The sequence below is a fragment of the Kryptolebias marmoratus genome, linkage group LG16 (genome assembly GCF_001649575.2).
Source record: "Kryptolebias marmoratus isolate JLee-2015 linkage group LG16, ASM164957v2, whole genome shotgun sequence".
NCBI lineage: Eukaryota > Metazoa > Chordata > Actinopteri > Cyprinodontiformes > Rivulidae > Kryptolebias > Kryptolebias marmoratus.
In genome coordinates, this window is record NC_051445.1 from 26,610,049 (window position 1) to 26,629,532 (window position 19,484).

The 19,484-nt window shown below is 36.1% G+C and overlaps 1 long non-coding RNA gene across 4 annotated transcripts in view; it reads right to left on the bottom strand.

Annotated features, from left to right (window-relative positions):
- Window positions 1-6,212: 6,212 nt before the first annotated feature.
- The window catches only part of LOC119617751, a 17,647-nt gene continuing 4,375 nt past the window's right edge, over window positions 6,213-19,484 (bottom strand). For 2 of the 4 annotated variants that reach the window (XR_005234150.1, XR_005234148.1), the window contains 2 exons: window positions 19,337-19,443; window positions 18,932-19,263 (listed from right to left, as the gene is read on the bottom strand). This is a non-coding gene — a long non-coding RNA (uncharacterized LOC119617751). Of the gene's footprint in view, window positions 6,223-18,233; window positions 18,238-18,928; window positions 19,264-19,336; window positions 19,444-19,484 lie in introns of those variants that run through there. The other 2 variants (XR_005234151.1, XR_005234149.1) reach the window with 2 other exon arrangements.

The following is a 19,484-nucleotide window of genomic DNA, read 5'->3' on the forward strand; positions in this document are numbered from 1 at the left end:
GATCCATGTTAGCTTAATTGGTAACTCCATACTGTCTCTAGGAGTGAGTGAGAGCATGAATGGCTGTCTCATTTCACTCTATGTGTCCCTGTGATAGACTGGAGATCTGTCCTAGGTGTACCCAGGCACAATGGCTGCTAGAGATAGGGACCAGTCCCCGACGACCTGGAAAGGAAATAGTGAGTAGAAAATGAATGGATGACTGAGAAATATTCAGTATCATATAATCCTGCTTGTTCTGCTCTTACAATGCCAATTCAATCAAAGTGAAAAAGTTTGGTCTGTTCTGCTCCTATGCTTGTAAAACTGCCTTTATAGAATGCAATTTCTTTAATCCCTGTTAATTTATCAATAAGCAAGCACAGGTTTACTTCTCCTGCTGCGTAATGGCTTTTCACCCACATCTACCTGTATGGCTGTCACTGGTAGTGTTTTAAATGAACCAATGCATATTCTTAAGGCTTCAGCATGTTCTACATTGAGCTTTTTTAAATGGCTTTCTGCTGCTGGCATATAAGCTACACAGCCTTACTCTACTGTTGATCCCCATAATCCTATAAGTGCTATAAAGATGTTTATCAAGGATGAACTTGAAGCTGTCCAGTCTCTCCCTGAAAGACAGCAAAATGGGTTATGATATTTTTACATTTTGACATAATTTTGTCAGTACATTTTCTCCAAGTGAGTTTGTTATGAAACAGAACCCCAATAAACTAAACTAGTTTTATTTGCCTCATGACTTGGCTTAATTTCAAAAGCAAATGACCTGAGTTTTAGCATGAAATAATTTGAAATCCTACATTTGTTTGACCACCATTATACATTTCAACTGCTGTTTGCATTTTCTTCTTAAGTTCCTAACCTTGATCCAGAGGGCTACAAAATATGCATTAAGGGATTTCCAAAACCCTGCTCCAATTTTTCAAATATATTGTTAATCAATATTTTAAACAGCAGTAGACTGCAAACACTACCCTAAGGGGAACTGTTTTCTTACAGGGTACATAAATACTCACTACCTACTTTAACCTATATGGTTTGACCAAATAAGAATCTAATACTCAGTTATACATCCTGCTACCAATACCAGGATATAACTTTTTTTTTGTTTGTTTATTTTGTATAAATGCTACTAAATCACGTTTACCATCATTTTTATAATTTCCATTAGAAGTACAGTATGTCCAAGTACATGACATGAAGTTTTTCACTTAGACTATCAATATACTTTTTGAATTCTTGACCATTGAAATTAAACTGTGAGCATTTCATAGAAGCTGGATTGGCATGATTAAAAATAATCAGCCTAAGATGATTGAGAAGGGTGTATGTCATCATTAAGAATGTTTTTAACACTCTCCTATTTCAATCTTTTGATGCTCTCACATCTCTAGCTGCCTTAAATATATATTTGTTTTCAGTAGGGTTAGAATGAGGGTTACTATTTTAACCATAAAGAGTACAAAATCTATCTTGTACAAAACTAGTTTATTCCTCCCTTTTTTTACAAGTTTTGCATGTTTTAAGTCTCTTATCTCTGTATTATTTTGCCACGTTGGCTGGATGTTTTCAGGAACCTTCTTTAGTGCCTCAGTGTGTAACTGAATCCTTGGGCCAATCTCAATCTCTGAACCTCAACTGCTCTTTTGCTAACCTCACACCCACAGTAAGCTGAACTGTGCTCCACTCCACAATTGCAGCATTTCAATTTTGCTTCCTCTGCAAATTAAAAAAAATGGGGTTAACAGTACCATTTCTAGCTTTGTAGGGGCCCTATTTATGCACGATGTGGTCTGGCGCCCCATAGTTGGACAAACTATGATGGAGAGATTCCTAATGCATTAGCTGGTCCACAAACATGCTATTATACTTCACAAGCAAAAGCAGGTCTCTCATATTATAATGATTAAACATTAAACATGTTAGGTTGAGCCATTCAAGCAATATAACTGATAAGAAATGATAATACAAGGGAAACGACAATCCTCTACATGTTAATAAATAAAACAAATGTTGATTCTTTTTTTATGTTTAACTGTTAAAAGCAAGAACACAACTCAGGTTTTCACATCAACACAAATTCTCACACCCCAAAACAATATTAAAGTAAGTAAATAAATAAATAAAGTATGCCAAGCTAAAAGGTACTTGTGGTTTACCAAAAATGGGTAGCTGAACATATAAGTTTGTTAATGAAGATGTCCCTGCTAGTTGCTGTTCAGGAGCTGGTAAGTCTGTACCCAGTATTTCCTGGACCTGTCACAGGACCTGGAAGGACATGTAGGTCCTGAGGTTTCCCGGTCAGGAAGTTCTAAACACCCGTCTGCTTCCATACTTGGAGCTCTAAAATATTTTAGAATTGCTCCTGCAATGACAAAGTTTCTTTAGGTAGCCAAGCAAAACAGATCATAAGCACATATTCTTACTTTATAGTTGCAGTGATGTTGCACGAATACAGAAATTCGTAATCTGTTTTTATATTAAACATTGTAGTGTACAGTGTCCCTTTAAAGCACTCACCCAATTACAAAGTTGTCACTTTAAAGAGATTTCTGTATTTACAGTATTTACACATTGCACTTGTTAAACTAATAAAATCAAGATCAATGAGTGATGACCACTAATTAATATAGTAGGAATAAATGTGTAGATTTTACAAAGAATTCCAAAGTTTCCATCTTGCCATCTGGTGATATGGTCCCAACCTATATTTATTTTCTGTGGGCAAAGCTAAAATCATATATAGCATAGTTTACATTAATAAATTCAGTTTGTTTTATAATGCTTTCTTTTGAATAAAACAAAGTACTACATCAACAACTTGTGAGGATCTAGTTTTGACCCGCCATTGGGCGTAGTTTCTAACCCTTCTCTTCACAGCTGTTGCTGTTTTCGGCTGACGAGCAGATCTGGTATTTAAACCCTTAGTCGGCATCAGATCTTCGCTGGAGCATCTCGCCTTATGGTCAGAATCTAGCCACTAGGTCTACACCTAGCTGCTAACCGCCAAGTTAATCCTGCTTTGTGTTTTTTACCTCGCTTCAGGTTTTTTTCACCTCCGTGTCACTACCTGGAACTTACCTTGTGCCGTCTGGACGAACCTACCTGTGGGACTCCTAGGACCCTTCTTTACTGGACTCTTTCTGGACCAATTTCCCATCAACGCAGAGCCGTCTCCATCTTCCGAAACTTGTAAGAGAAACAAACTAATTAATTCCAAACTATCATGGACTAACCTATACTGGATCCTCAGATACTCGAGACTCACCTTGCCTCCTTCCTGTCGTTTCAGATGATCCAGAACCCTCACTGTAAATATTAGCTCACCTGTAAATAAAACCACTTACCTTTACTACTGTCTCTGTGTTCTGGTTTCGGTTCCGCTCTTATGGCTAAAGCCCTGAGTTATGTCACAACTAAACCCAGCTGTAGGATTAGAGGCAGGATTGTTTAAACTAGCAAATCACGATAAATATACTAATAAATGTGGCAAATAGGGAAACTGCAACTAACTCAGTTTACGTAGCAATAACCCACTCAAAGCAAAAATCCACTGTCACAATAGTTCAAAATCATCAACGGGTCAAATATTATCAGTCACTTAATAAAAAAACTAGTGTTATTTAAAAAGCAGTAGCACATTTATAATTAGAGGTCTATAAAACACAGTGTAATGTTAAGCGGCAAATATCTGAATAACAACTTCCACTGAAAGACGGCACAGCAGTCATCTGAACAACAAAAATCCCCTTGCTGTAATCCAGTCAGTCCTATGGCAGGATATCACAGTCCATTCACATGTGACAATTTTATTTTAGCCGACTTTCATGAAGCAAACCCTAAAGCTGGGTTTATGACCATACAAGTCCAGGACAAATAAACAAACTTGCTAAACACCTTGGCGTTACATCTCCATCCATCCATCCCACATAACAAGCAAACACCTCTTTTCTTTCTTCCTCCATTGTCTTACATATTTTTTTCTGCTCCACAAGAATAACGTCCTTTTAAAGCCAAAACATTGCTTGCCATCCATAGCCTCACAAATGAGAATGATGGGTACCCATCAATCATTCCCGTTGTACTTGTCGACAGACATCACTCACTGGGTGACAGTAGAGTCGAGCAATTTTGAATTAATTGTGCAAAGAAAACTCGAGCCACAGTTTATCATTTTGGCTCATTTTATTCCTATATTCTACCTTTTATTTTTAAGCCTATAAGGAATAAATAGAGACAATTTTAATTCTCCTCAGATGAGGCTGAACATTCAGCTTTGCGGCCTCCTGGTGACTTGTGGAGCTCTATGCATTTGCATAGTCTGCATATAGCGAGAAATGGCTGTCTCCTCCGCATCAAGCACATTTTTATCAACATCAGCTATAGGTCCAAATCCTTAACATGTAAAGCATGTAAAAAATTAGCATTTTTTGTGTTTTCTTTCATTTCTTCAACTGACCCATTACCTGGAATCTGGAATCTACTTTGACAATTATCCTTATTAATAAGATAACATTACACTTGTTCCTTCAAACAGCTTTTTACTGTTGTTTCAAATCATAAAATACCATTTTAAAATAGTTTAGCCATTAATCTTTCATATCTCATTTATTGATTTAATTTGTTGGATAGGAAACAAATCTCTCTTGGAAAAGTTTAACAATTACTTTAGATCCTTTTGATGTTTCCCACTGCACAGTGAGTTGTCCATGGCAATCAGTGTCATCTACTTTCTTGATTTTGCTCCTTTAACGCCCACCACTGAAAACAGAAGGAGGACAATAGATCTCATGAACAACTGGACAAATTTTAATGAAAAAAAATGAAGCTGAGAAAAATTACTGACTGGTAACCTTGACAAACAAAAACCTAAAAATGCTAAACAGGTAACTAGACACCTTTCTCTTTCAGAAAAGAGATTTCCAACAAACTGGGTTCTGTACAGGAGCGAGAAGATGTTGAGACATCCAACAGAGAGGCTCCTTGATGTGTTTGAAACGTCATATGGGAGGAACATTTAGTTTAATTTGATCACATTTCTGTTCATTATTGCCAACAATGAAGATGAAACACAGTTTTCTTGCTGGTCACATTACATTCATCCTATCTTTGAACCAGTGAGTTTGTCTGCTTGAGAACATATTAACCCAAATAAGTTTAAACCAACACAAATGATTAAGCCTAATCCACACATGCAGTAATTAAAATCTTGAAGACAGTAAACATCTTCCAAGTCAAGAGAGATTTTTTTTCTTGTGTACTTTGTAGACTGAAAGATGAGTAACAGATACAGTCTAATTATCTGAGCTAGACAATTGGGATGCTAAATCAAAAAGGAGGAGGCAGCTTTAATGAGCACCATGCCAAAGGAAATGGGTTTTACACATTATTAGTTATAGAAACCTCTGCAAAAAGATCATTAAGGTTTGAATGTTTAATAAGAAGTGGTTTTATTTTTTCTAATCTTAATTTCTCTGCCATGACCTACAACCCGCTGTATCAAATGCTTCTTGTGTATCAAAGCTAATTATTCAGTAGATTGAATAATTTGGACAATTGGACATTATTGCTTGTGTCTTTGAATGAAACTTGAGCAAAACATTTTAGATTTGTTGTTGTCAGTCATACTGTTCACTATATATAATATTTTAAAAGAGTCTCCTTTACTTAGCAATAAAAAAGAAATACTCAAAATGAAATAATCTAAATATGTTACTTTTAAAACCTGATGATATAGAAACAATTAAAATCTAGAAGCACTTTAAGAGTAAAAACCTCTTCCAAAGCCATACGGTCATTAAAAAAATTGTAGGATCTGGATTGTGATCTGGATCACCACCAAAATTGAATTGCTTGTTTTTGTGACAAACCCCACAATTCCTGAAAATTTCATCAAAATCTGTTCATTAGTTTTTAAGTAATTTTGCTAACAGACAAACAAACCAACCAACTCTACTGAAAACATAACCTCCTAGGTAGAGGTAACAAAAGAAAGTCTAACCTGTCAAATGATGAACAATTTTAAACTCAAATGAAACATAAGCAGATTATTGGCACCTGTCATGTTAACTGGACAGTGCCTGCAGATTGGCAGACTGTAGTGGTGGTCCCTTTCTTTAAAAAAAGGGGAATCAGAGAGTGTGTTCAGACTAATTGTTGTACCTTGGATTAAGGAGGCGCAGCATGGCTTTTATCACAGCCGTGGAACAGTGAACCAGGGGCCTCGTGTATCAAAGAGAGTGTAACTTGAAAAGTGTGTAGACACAAAATATTCAGATGTATCAAGCCATGTGCACGCACGTTTCTGCTCAACTTTACTTCATACATCCTGTCAAACATGGAACTGAGCGCACATGGGACACACCTCTATTTCAATATGCAAATGGATGTAAATATGTCCTGCATGCATGATTTTCCTCTCTGCATAATCCAAAATTATGTCTAGATGCAGGAAAAGGAGGACTTTCATGGAATGTGAGGCAGAGACACTACTAAATAAGGTAGTGGAGCATAAAAACATGTTTAGCACACCCTCCTCTGGCATTTGTGCCATGCCATGTGTGTGAAGCAGCCGTTGTTAGAGCAGTGTACACCCGAAGAAGTAACAAAAAGTTTAAATGGTCAGACATAAAGGACTGAAAAGACCAAAGGAAATAGATCCTGGATACAAACGACTGAAATAAGCTTTCTTTGCAGAGTGGCTGAGCTCAGCCTTGGAGATAAGGTGAGCTCTCTCCGTCTTCCAGAGAGAGCTCAGGGTAAAGCTGCTGTTAACTTATAGAAAAGCCTATTATTGGGCAGTCCAGCTCTGACCTCTCCAGAAAATCAGCAATAGTGCTTGATTTCTACCCCCAAACCCCCACCCCCACCCATGCCTTTTTTTTTTGGAATGAATAGCTTGTAAAATCTCTGACCTTTTTAGAGAAGTGCTGTTACCATCACCACCACCTTGGGAAGCACTTGTCACCCTGGCAACCAAGACACTGGAGGAAAAGCTTGTTGTTCTCTGTAATGTTAACACATTACATACCTTCACCATGTTGTGTGGTTTTATTATCACCCAGTGCTGAAAGGTGTCATTTCTGTGCCATGCCCATGTCTCTGTGTGTCTGTTTGTATGACTGACTGTTTGTAAAATAGCTAATGGACCACTGGGTAAGTTTTATTGAATCTCTTAGAACGTAACGTAATCAGTGGATGTACATCTATAACTGCTCAACTTTCATCCCAGTCACCTTAATTCAAAATGGTTGCTGTAACTAATCAACATTAGGCCAAAACAAAATAACTATAACTCATTCAATTTAAGAAATATTGAGTTATTCACAACACATACTCATGGCATGATATCTTGCAATATTGCATGAGATTGTGCATTAAATTATTTTCAAAGTTTAATAAAATGCCAGTAACTAATTTATGAGCAAAAAATGATCTAAGTCTTAAACTCTGGCATGAATGGCTGTATATGATGTGCATTCCTTCAAGAAATGCTAGGCCTTTATTTGTTTTTTTTTTAGCTGCTTCTTTTCTCAGGGTTTGCCACAGCAAGCAAATGCTCTCAGAAGATGTGACATTTGTTTTACGCCAGATGTCCTTCCTGACGCAACCTGGGCTCGCTGCAGCTTAACCATCACTTTTTTAATTTAAAGTCTTAATTAGCTTGAACTTTGTTTTGGTTCTGTGAGAACATTAGAAAGTGGCTTAAAGCAAGTTACGATGTCATAAGCCAAAATGTTTCTGTGAGCAAAATGAATTGAAGGCAAATTCATTTAAATGAAAAGTTTTTTCAAGCCTGAGGTTCAAACAATAGCTTATCATAGCAAAAAGAGAAACAAAGTGAAACAACCCCCCACCACCACCACCTCTGTATTCCCTACATTTATTCTTCTGGCTAAGCTTTATGATTTCTTTGCACACATGAGTAGAATAAATATTCCTATATTACCAAAAGAACGAAACAGAAGTAAGTTTGTTCAGATGGTTTGACTATTTCTATTTCATTTTTTTGTTTTGTTTCTTCATGATACATGTCAAATTAAGTGCATTGGAACAAAAGCAATTAGTCTCTGGAGTGTACCGAGAATGCAAAGTGGATTATTAAATGTGACCAATTTAGGCCATTTCTGTTCTGACATTTGAAATTTGTTTTATTTTCTTTCTTCAACTAGGTTATCAGCACTGGAATCCAGTATGTTGGCAATAAATTAAAGTGAAAGACAGCCACAAGGAGGCAAAGTAGCCATTTTTTTTCAGTCCACAGGTGGTTTGGTTTCAATGTTCAAACAAGGACTATTTTTCTTCTCAGATGCCAATTTAATTTGGACCATTTAACATCTTGTGTCTGCAGTCATCTAAAACAGTCAAACAGCATTTCAAAGACAAACTGGAAGTATGGAAAAACGATAAAATTAAACTTTTATCACAGAAAACTAACTCACACATTCAGCTGACATGAAGCATGGGCCGATATGAGATTTTGATGGTATGATAACCTGGAGAAGAAATAATACAGTTTCATGGTATTGAAACAAAAATTTCCAAATACACAGCATCATGTTGCTTTTATTTAAAAACAAAAATGCAATTACTATTACTACTGCCATTCAAATATCACATTTTGCCAGTAAGGATTTTAAAGGTATAATAATGTAAAAATACTCTAAAAATATATATTTTTATAGTTAGTTTAATTTAATGCAGAGATATAAATAAGATGAGAGAGAACACAAGTAAACATGTTGACAGTCATATCTGTGAACTCAGGACAAATTTAAAACCAGTATGTTTATTTATGATTTTAATCTATTTTTAATTTTTTCACAAGTACTGAGAATGGTGTGAGCTAAAATACAAGAGTCACCAGTTTTATTTAGCTTATTTGTAATTCTAAAGTAATTGCACTTATAGTACTTCTTCTCTGCTGTTCTGCTCTTCGTAAAATAACATTGAGAGCCTCAAAAGCTTATGTTAGTGATCAATTAGCTGGATTATTAGCCTTAGTAGCAAGCCTGCAGTAGGGGCTTTAAATACCACCTGCTAACATGCTAACTCTTGTAGCTTGTTGCAAATGTTTGTTTCCAAACACTTAAAAAGACAGATAGGTGTCAGTCCTCTTGTAGACAAGCCATGACTGACTGTGATATCCAGTGCATAAAATGTAAAATTAACCAACCAATGTCTATTTTTAAGAGCATAAATGTTTAGGTAAATTTTCACCTTGAATACCATACAGAACTGAATGACAACAACAGGCAAGAGAGGTTGGAAAGCTGCTTGGTGCTCCATGTGACCAATAAAAATCACTTTGTCTCTGGTATTTTATTTAAAGGCATTTAAACTGTAGGATGGTATGACTGAAAAATTGAGTGCTTTTAACACCGTGTTTTACCTGAAACCGGCACATGCTAAGTTGTAACATCCATTTTGTTGCTGTGGTAAAAAAAAAGAAGAAAATATTCAATTTAGTAACTCGCCAGTCAGTAAGCTGGGGTCAAAAAAAAGAAAGCATCCCATGTGCTCTTAGGTAATTAAAATGCCCTGGTTGCTCTTTGAAGTGGAATACTTTTAAAAATAAACAGATCAGTGGAGAGGCTTGCATGCACTTTTCTTATTACTAATTACCTTTGAAAATGTGGCTAATGTAGCGTCCACCTTTGAGAGTGTTAAATCATTCTTTCATTTGATTATTCAGACTTTAAGATGAGAATATGTACAAACTCTAATAGAACCTAATTACCACCTGTTATTTTTTTCTTCATGTGAACATTAATCCACTTAGTTTTGATGTAGCAGTACTGCATATAAAGAAGGTGCCTCAGTTCTTTTAAGAGTTAATCCGCTCATTGACATTCACTATACAAAAGTCTAGCTCCTGCTAATGTAAATCTAACACGACGTTGATTAAATGGAGAGGTTTCAGTGATTGCAGACTCAGACGAAAGAAGATACAGAATGCCTATTGTTATTCCTGAAAAGACAAGTATAGTCCTGTTCCACAATACAATCTCCCAAAGGACAATATCCAATCAGAAACTACAAAGAAATTATAAAATAAGTTGCTCATATAAGGTCAGTTTGATTCAAATAATTACAAGAAAAAAAGATAAATCAATCAAAACAATCTAGTCTCACATGCTTCTTTGAACCAGTGATTATTTTTCGTCTTAAATTCATCAGGATGTTTTTGTCTTGGTATTTTCTATCACAGTCTGACATTATGCATCTTTGAGGTTCTGTTTTGAGCAAAAAATGGGCATGTATTCTTAGTGAACGAGGAAAAACATAAGAACAAGCAAAAGAGGAAGATGAAAAGGTCTCATTTAACATGCTTAAAGAATTATAAATGCAGACTTAGTAAAATGAATTAAACAAAAGGTAACTGCCTGAAAAACATTTGTTTTTATGCAGATTTTTAATTAACATCCTTGCCTCTGTGTTCTCACATTAAAAGCCCTCAAAGCTGTATGTAGCAGTTAAAAACACAAGTAGCTTGTTTGAATGTGTAGGATTTTTTTTTTTTTTTTTTTGTGAAATACAATCATAGGTTAATGACTGTGCCTGTGAGTTAAAAAAAAAAGCTGAGCTGAAGAAAAGACCTTAAGAAGCATGTGAACATAGAAATAAACACTAATTCAAGACTATTCTGAAACATTTGTTTAAAGCCATAATAGCTGTGAAAATACACGATTTTCCAATGTTTTTTATTTGATTTTTTTTGTATGTATATCATCTATGATAAAAATAACCACTAAATATGCATCTTTCACTACCTAAAGTCTACTGCATAATTTGCAATAAATGAGCTAAATCATCAGTCATGTTTTGTTTCCAACAATTACGAGTTGTTTGTTTACATTCGATCATTGACCATTACACTTCGGACAGTTTCGGCACAAGTTAGTAAAATAATGCCTGGATGTAATTATAGTTAAAGGGAGGAGAATAGAATCAGGGACGCCAGATCAAAAGTGAAACAGCGCTCTCATCCAATCAGCAGTGTCTCCCACTGGTACCTAGTCATCGTGGTTTTTTAATTTATCGTTCTGTTTTTGAAGATTTCATTAATTTGTTTTTGTATTTAGTGATTTGTTGATGTGGTTTGCACTCCAGGGCCACTGTACATTTCCTTCATGACACCCTAAAACAACAGCGAAGATCCTTTTCCAATAGCTCCAAAGAGAATTGTACAGGAAATCATTCCTGCCATTTGCAGTTTCACTTTATAGCAGCTCATCTCTAACAGATGAACACCAGTAAACTTATATCTGCACACAACTACTGTAAAAAATGTTATGTACAGTATACCCTGCCATCATTGCACAGGGCTATTGTAAACATGTAAATTCTGTGTACCCTGGCATCGTTGTACCACCTCTGTATTAATCTGCACTCAGCAGTTACTGTTTGTTTGTTATTATGAGTGTTGTTTTTAATGCTTTAAGTTTTAAAGTTTGGCAGTGTGGGTGTGACTGAGCATTTTAATAGGTTTTGATAATGTAACAGGGAATCGTTTGCTGCTGGTGGAACTTTGCTCCACTGACTCCACTTCTGTATTCATCAACTCACAAACACACAGAAAGATGATGACCCTACTACAATGTAAAAGATTAGATCAAAATGCCTTTGAAGGGCGTTGGTGAGGTTTTCAGGCTTGTATTAACAATGCATTGTACTTTCTATTGCACATGATAGAGTGTGATAGAGCCAGGAGGTTTTTAGCATACACAAAACTTCCATAGAAAGCTCATGATGGTTTAGCATATCAATGTTCTGGATAGAGTGTAAGGTAGTATGGTCGGGGTGTTTCCATGACGTACACCCTGCTCATGCCAGTATGGCTCAGTAATTGAGAAATTGGATTGGGCATGCTGGCCTCATGCCTGTGGTACGACCATAAATGTGACAAGGTCATGGAAACAACTTAGAGGAGACATGATATGCATAGCTCCATTGACTGATGCTATCCGAGAGAGTTTTGTCAGGATGGGCATACATCTTTGATGAGTACTAAGGGTGATGCAGGGTCATGACTGCTTGCACTCTGCAGGAGGTTTTCCATAATTTCAACAATCCAGCAACATTATAGGCTGTGTTGCTTGTTAAGAGCATGCTCCAGACTGCATGCATGTCTTGCCAGGCATGCACTCACCTGTGCTCATGTTTGACAATCTCAACACGTACCTAATCTTACCCCCAGTGAGCAAGAATGCATACTCTCACTTAGCACATATGATCTTTTGAGTCAAAATACTATAATTTTAAGCAACAGTATATTTTGTCATTTCCTATTTCCTATCTGCCAACACTACCCACCTAACCTACAGCTCTACGTGTGACAGATGTAACAACAAATGGAAGATTACATGCTTGCATTTGTGTTGCAGATTCCAGTAGCTCACCTACAACAAAACCTTATTGTGAGGATTCCAGCATTTTTTGTTTCTGTTCTCCACTAACCATCTCCTGCAGCTCCTGAGTGGAAGGCAGAGCCAATTGGATGCAGTCATCTCCTGTACAAGAGCTAAGCCCAACCAGATTTTTTTTCCTAAAGAAATGTGAAAAGCAATTAAGTCTAGAAATAAAGTTTTTTAAAATGTTAAAAAGGAATCACAACACTCAGAATCTTATTGAATATAAAAGGTTGCAAAGTATTGTAAAAAGAACCATAAACAGTAAAAAATAATGTTTTGGAGGGGGTTTTGTAGTTCAGTGGGAAAAGAAAAAGAAATTAGTAAAGTTTGGGTGATGATGAAAATAATGAATGGAATAAGACAAATGTATGGATATCCAATTCTGAATGATTGGAAAGTAACTGCAGTTGAAAATAAGGAAAAAGCAGAACTGATGGCTAAGCTTTATTAAAATAGTTCAAATAATATTAAAGAAGAAGGAAAAAGAGGAAAGGAGAATACCATTACAGAGAATGGAGAGTTATTAGAAGAAGAGGAAGGTGAAAATAATTTATCAAATATACCATTTACCAAAACTAAATTAAATCGAGCACAAAAATGTGAGATATCATCATCAGGAAAAGATCAGATATGTTATATTATGATAAAACATCTTAGAGAGTCATCAAAAAACACACTTTTAGAATTATATAATAATGTTTAGGAGGAGGGGGAAATACCACAGTCTTGGAAGGAGGGTATAGTAATACCAGTACAAAAACCAGGAAAGGATGACACAAAACCAGGGAAATATAGACTAATTGCTATGTCTAATATTTGTAAAAAAATGGAAAAATGCTAAATTAAAGAATAACATACTATATAAAATAGAAAGAATATATGTCAAATGTCAGAGTGGTTTTAGAAAAGGAAGAACACACAATGGATCCAGTCTTGAGTCTGGAACATGAAATCAGGAAAGCTCAGATTAACAAAGTGAGAGTGGTAGCTGTGTTTTTTTTCACATTGAAAAATCATATGATATTATGTGCAGAGAGGTTTTACTCATAACACTGAAAAAAATAGGCATCACAGGCTGAATGTTTGACGAAATAGAAAGTGGGATGGGACGTTCACTATTCGCTGATGATGGAGCATTGTGTAAATGAGGAAAGAATTTAGAGTTTTTTTTTAAAAAGTTACAGAAGGCAGTTATAACTGTGGTAAAGTGGTCATAAAAATGGCAATTTCAATTTTCAGGACATAAAACCAAAATAGTATTTTTTACACAAAAGAAGGGGTAAATAAAGACATAAAACTTGGATTATATGGACAAGAACTTGAAAGAGTGAACCAATTTGAATTTCTCTTCATCAGGCTTGATGAAAGAATAATATGGGCAGTACACATACAAAAGGTTACAGATAAATGTAGAAAGATACTAAAAATTATGAGATGTTTAACTGGAAGAGATTGGGAACAGACAAGGAGTCACTCAGGGCCACATACACTGGATTATTCACATTAGTATTAGATTGTGGAAGGATTGCCTATAATTTAGCTTCAGATACATCTCCAGAAAAATTTAACAATATTTAGTACCAGGCTTTAAGAATCACTTCAGGTGCTTTCAAAACAACACATACACGATCTTTACAAGTAGAAATGGGAGAATTACAATTAAACATCAGGAAAGATCAACTAGCATTGAACTACTGGGCAAATTTACAAGGTCAAAAACAAAACCATTTGACACAAGAAGTGCTAAAACCTTGCTGGTTAAAAGAAAGAAGACAAACAAAACTTTGGTTGGGTCATAAATCAGAAAGCTGGAAAGCTTAATTCAGATCAATAGTCTTAATGTCAGTCAAACAGTACCATTATCAGTCATACAACAATATATATTCCCTGAGTCAATAGTAGACTTGAAATTATTAGAAAAGAACAAATAAAAATGTTATCAATTCAGATACAGTTGTAGATCACATAAACCAGTATGATATATCTAAAAATATATACAGATGCATCAAAAGATACAGCTGATTGACTGGGGCAGCATTCATTGAACCTAAATTTGGAGTGAGAATAGGGAAGAGAATCCCAAACAAACTATGAGTATACTCAGGAGAAATGGTCACAGTACTACTCACCATTCAATGGATTGAAAATAATCAACCACTGAGATTGATAATTTGCTTGGCTTCAAGTTCATCATTATTCAGTTTATAATATAGTTATTCATAAAGCACACCAGACATCTTGATGGAAATACAACAAAGACTGTACAGAATTAATATTATGGGATTAACTATTACTTTTTATGGATAGAAGCTCATATCGGCATAAGAGGAAATGAAACAGGAGATAAAGTTGCAAAGGAGGCTACCAGAAAAATCTTAGTTGAAACAGATATTAAATTCAGTAGAACAGAAGTAAAAACCATAGTCAAGAAGATAATGAGGGAAAGATGGCCAAAACAATGGGAAGATAAAGAAAAGGTAGATGGTTTTAAAAAGTTCAACGGAAAACATGAGGTATGAGATGTATTGAAAGAAACAGGAGGGAGGAAATTGTCATATCACGACTCAGATTTGCAAACAGGTAAATGTGGATACTGCAGAGAAGATGAAAGTGTAGAGCACATTTTATTATTCTGCCAAACATACAGACAGGAAAGAAATCTACTGACTGACAGTCTAATTAAAATGAAGGTAAAATTTGATCCAATTGAAATATTACAAAATAATTCTAAAACTGACAGTTCTCAGGCTTTAATGCATAATCTGAAACTCACTTTTGTTTATGTTGTTGTTGTTGTTTTTTGAGTGTCGTTCCAGTCCACACTCCATACCAGTTGGTGGCAGTAATGCAACATATTTGTTGTTTGCCAACCGCCAAAGAAAACCAAAGAAGAAGAAGAAGAAGAGGAAGAAGAAGGACAAGGACAAGAACAAGAACAAGAACAAGAACAAGAACAAGAACAAGAACAAGAACAAGAACAAACTGGATTTAGAGAAACAAATTAATTAAGAACCTCAGTGACGTGAAAATGAAATTGGATATTGAAGAGTTATTGCAGAAAGATTCAGGAAGCAAAGGATATCAGGCTTTATTTGATTTATTCAAAACAGTGTAAGTTGGATAATAGGATATAGTTGTTTTTTTGTTTGTTTTTTAAAGCTATATAGCCCATACTCCTTACCCGTTGGGGGCGGTAATGGACAGCTCAAGTTTCTTGCCAGCCGCCAATAAAATACACAAGAAGAAGAACAAGAACACCACCTTTGCACTCTCTCTGTCACCACCTTTCTTGTACCTGGATTCCAACCATGTGTTTCATCCTGGAACTGTCAGCTCCTGGAAGCTGTAATAATACAACTCAGGTTATAAACTGGCTCAGCTTCCCTCCACCAAGTGTCTGATATGCCACTCTCCAACCACTCAACTGACCACCTCTGAGAACTGCCATCTTCATCTGCACATGGGATCCTCTGTTTCCCCTTTCAGCTCTACCAACAAGACAGCACAGTACGACTTGTTCATTGCAACATCAGACTCAATACTTGGAACAACTACTCATCAATTCTCATCCTCTGCAGATTCTCCTGATCTGGCCCATTGCCCTCCACCACTTACCTTTTTCATCTGTCTCTGGCATCCTATCTGTTCTCAATAATTCAATTCAGGGTTAAAAACAGTATTGCTTACACACTTATACTGTATTGCCTTGAATAGGGTAAAGCAAAAACTGCTTATTACACCAAATCTAAGGCCAAAAAGATTTTTATCCCTTTATTGAACATTCTGTCAACAACACTAAAAAGCAAATGTGGCTGGATACTATGCCTGAAAAGCATCCATTATTCCTGCATAGTTAGACTGACATGACTCTCAGTCATTTCTGTCCTGCCACTTTATTGATCTTGTAGTTTAATGTGACACTAAGAAGAAGTTTCACTTGTCGTTAGTCCATCCTCTTGTCGTTTCTTGTTGTTTACAACCTATGGTTCCTACTAATTGTCTAATGTTATGTGCTTGCTCCATGTCTTGTTTCTGGTGTATTTTCATAGCAGCATTACAGCACCAAATACAGGCCTGGCATAGTTAAAATGTTTTGGGAGGTTTCTTGAGTCTCCACGTGGATGAAAACATTTTGAGAAACAGTGAAGTGTTTATGAGGATATTTTTTAAAATGGCATTCATTTTCCTTCATTTTACTACTAACATATGACAAGGCATAACTGACCACAAGAAAAATTGCTCAGTGATAAAATTAAAGGGAAAATAATACTTGAATTTTTTTAAGAACTTACTTTTTAGAGTTGAAACTAGAATGGCAGGGAAAAGGATTTATATGAAAGCCCTTAAATTCTTACAAAATTTTTTCTCAGAAGAGAAGAAAAAAAACCTGACTGGAAAAAAATATACAAGAGAAGTGTGCTGTAGGTCGTAAGACAGACCAACTCAGCTCTTACTTGACAAAATAATTTCAGAAATTACACTTGTTTAAAACAGTATTAATATAAAACATGAATAGGCAGAAGCTGTTTTATTAACTTGTTGTTGAATTATGAGCTAACTGATTCTGAAACAAACAAATTGAGCAGGATTCACACAAGATCTCATTTTGCAATATCAGTATCAAATAAAAAACATTAAAAATATGTTGAATCGGCGGAGGCAAGGGTAGACCTTTGTTTTTAAAATGCAGTTTTCAAAGGACAGCTTATAAATTATTCAACAGAAGTTCTTGGTATTCAAATTAAAATGGTTCTTCGAGGCAAAATAGGCCTTCTCATATCACAGTCCATTTTATTCCCAACAGTGCATTTTAAATTTTATTTGATGCTATCTTTATTTTTATTTTTTTTCTTGGATCAACTTTTTTTTTAAAAATAGCATAAAACTTAGAGAGCAGACAAACTCCAGCTTTTTTGGTAAAAAAAATAATATTTTTTAGCTCCACTTTTAACTGTATTCAGCCACACATCGTTCTTAAAAATATTTATTCAATTAGATGTGAGCCCATTTCTCATTAGGTGGTATCATTCTTTTCTGTCAAACAGGTCACAGCAGGTGAATTAAGTAATGCATTAAGTAATCCTGGAGTAGATCAGGGTTGTGTCAGCTCACCTTTTTTATTTACCTTGCATACTAATGGCTGTGTAAGTTCTCAGTTGGGAGTGCTGAATCCACCAGCACCTGAATTTTCTCTGCTGAGTGTTTGGAGTATGTAAAAGTATTATGTTGATTTTTTTACAGACTAACCACTGAGATAGTGTTGCAAAATGATATGAGCTGCTGTTCAGTAATTTAACTTTAAAATCAAAGGCTCAGATATTAAACCTTTTAAAGGTAAGTAAAATCATGGGAACAGCTGGACCTCTAAATCAACAAAATTTGTTTTAGTAATTGGTCCTCAGACAGGCTGAGTGTTTTGTCTGGTGCCTCTCATATTCTGCATTCAAAATATGTTTTATTGAAGACAGGAAGAGGGTAAAGGGTTTCTTTATGTAAACACAACTGGTACAAGCATTCATTCATCCCTCTTTCAGTAAAGATTATTAGTGAGCTGACAATTTGGGACAAGTTGAATTGTTGTAGGTATCTGAGTATTTATGAGTGTGGGAGGATGTGTTTATTAGTCTCCCAAGGTAGACTAATAAAGGCACTTTGACTTTAACTGTCTTAAAAGTTTTCATAAATGAAAAACCTTTACAACAATTCTCAAACATCATGAACATCAATGTGGTGAATAATGAAGTTTATCACAGAACAACTGCAGAAAACTGTTGGTGGCAATACAGCCTAGTATATACAAGATATATATCAGATACATACACACCTGGTACTAACCTGGTGCGTACCAAGTGTGTACCAGGTACATATCTAGTGTGCAGCAGGTACTAGGTAGGCAACAGGTATGTATTTAGTAAATAACAGGTATGTACAAGGTATGTACTCAGTGAGTTCATTGTAAATTCCAGGTACATAGCAAGTAAGTACCAGGTAATGGCAGCTGGTGGTGATATTTGTAGGGTGGGCTAAAAGATATATAATAAAATGCTGCAGTTTGGATTTCAACAACAGAATTATTGAATTTGAAATAAAAAAACTTGCTATAAATTTACTTTTTAAAATGAGGCCTACTTTATTGAAAGAGAATCTCACTCTGATGACTTTTCTGGGATGTAAAAAGGTTAATAACCACTTTGTTAAAGATTTGTTAGCCACACTTGCTGTTAGCCAGTCCTTTCACTGAAACCATGTCACAGAAAAACTTCAGATTTGCCGCTTTTCCTTTTTTAAATATCCTTTTTTCTATCCAACCCAAACCTCTTCCCTTCTAGTTTTCCCCCCAAAGACATTAAGGAAAATGGGTGAGAAATTAAATAATCCTTGTTTATTTTTGTCTTGCTTGCCATAGTACTTACTCAGTCTACTCCAAACCACGCCCACATACACCCTTAATGGCTAAAGCCTGATGTCATGATGGGTTTTTACCAGGACTCGAAGGCAAGCAACAACTACGGACACAACTCAGTTTAACAGATTTATTGAACAGGGAAGGTGCTATGGGCAGGAAAAGGGGAGACGTGATCAGAGGCAGCAGGGAGGAGCCGGGCCAGAGGAAGAGCTGAGGAAAGGTAGGCGGTTAAACAGGGGAGTAAATGGAGAGAATGACGTTGTAACGTGGTGGTGGCTTACGGTTGTGGGGGGCTTCCAGGTGGAGGAGTTCCAGCAGGAGACTGAGGGTGGACAGGCAGCAGCTGGAGGAGCTCAAGGAAGTATCCCAGCACGAGACTTAGAGGAGCAGCGAGAATCGGGTGATCCAGGAGGATATTGTACCGGAATGTGGTCAGAGCAGGTTCTAGAAGGATGAGAGAGGAGTCAGAAATACGATTTACAACGCTTTAGACACAGCAGAGAGTGCTAGAGTGTACCACGGTAGAGGTGGAACCATCTGGCGTCTGGCTCTGGGAAGCTGCTCCTATTTAAGGTCCTTCCTGATTGGTGATGAGCACCAGCTGGATCCCATCAGCCTGCCACCCTGTGGATGAAAAGAAAACCACTCCCCTGCAGAACCCAACA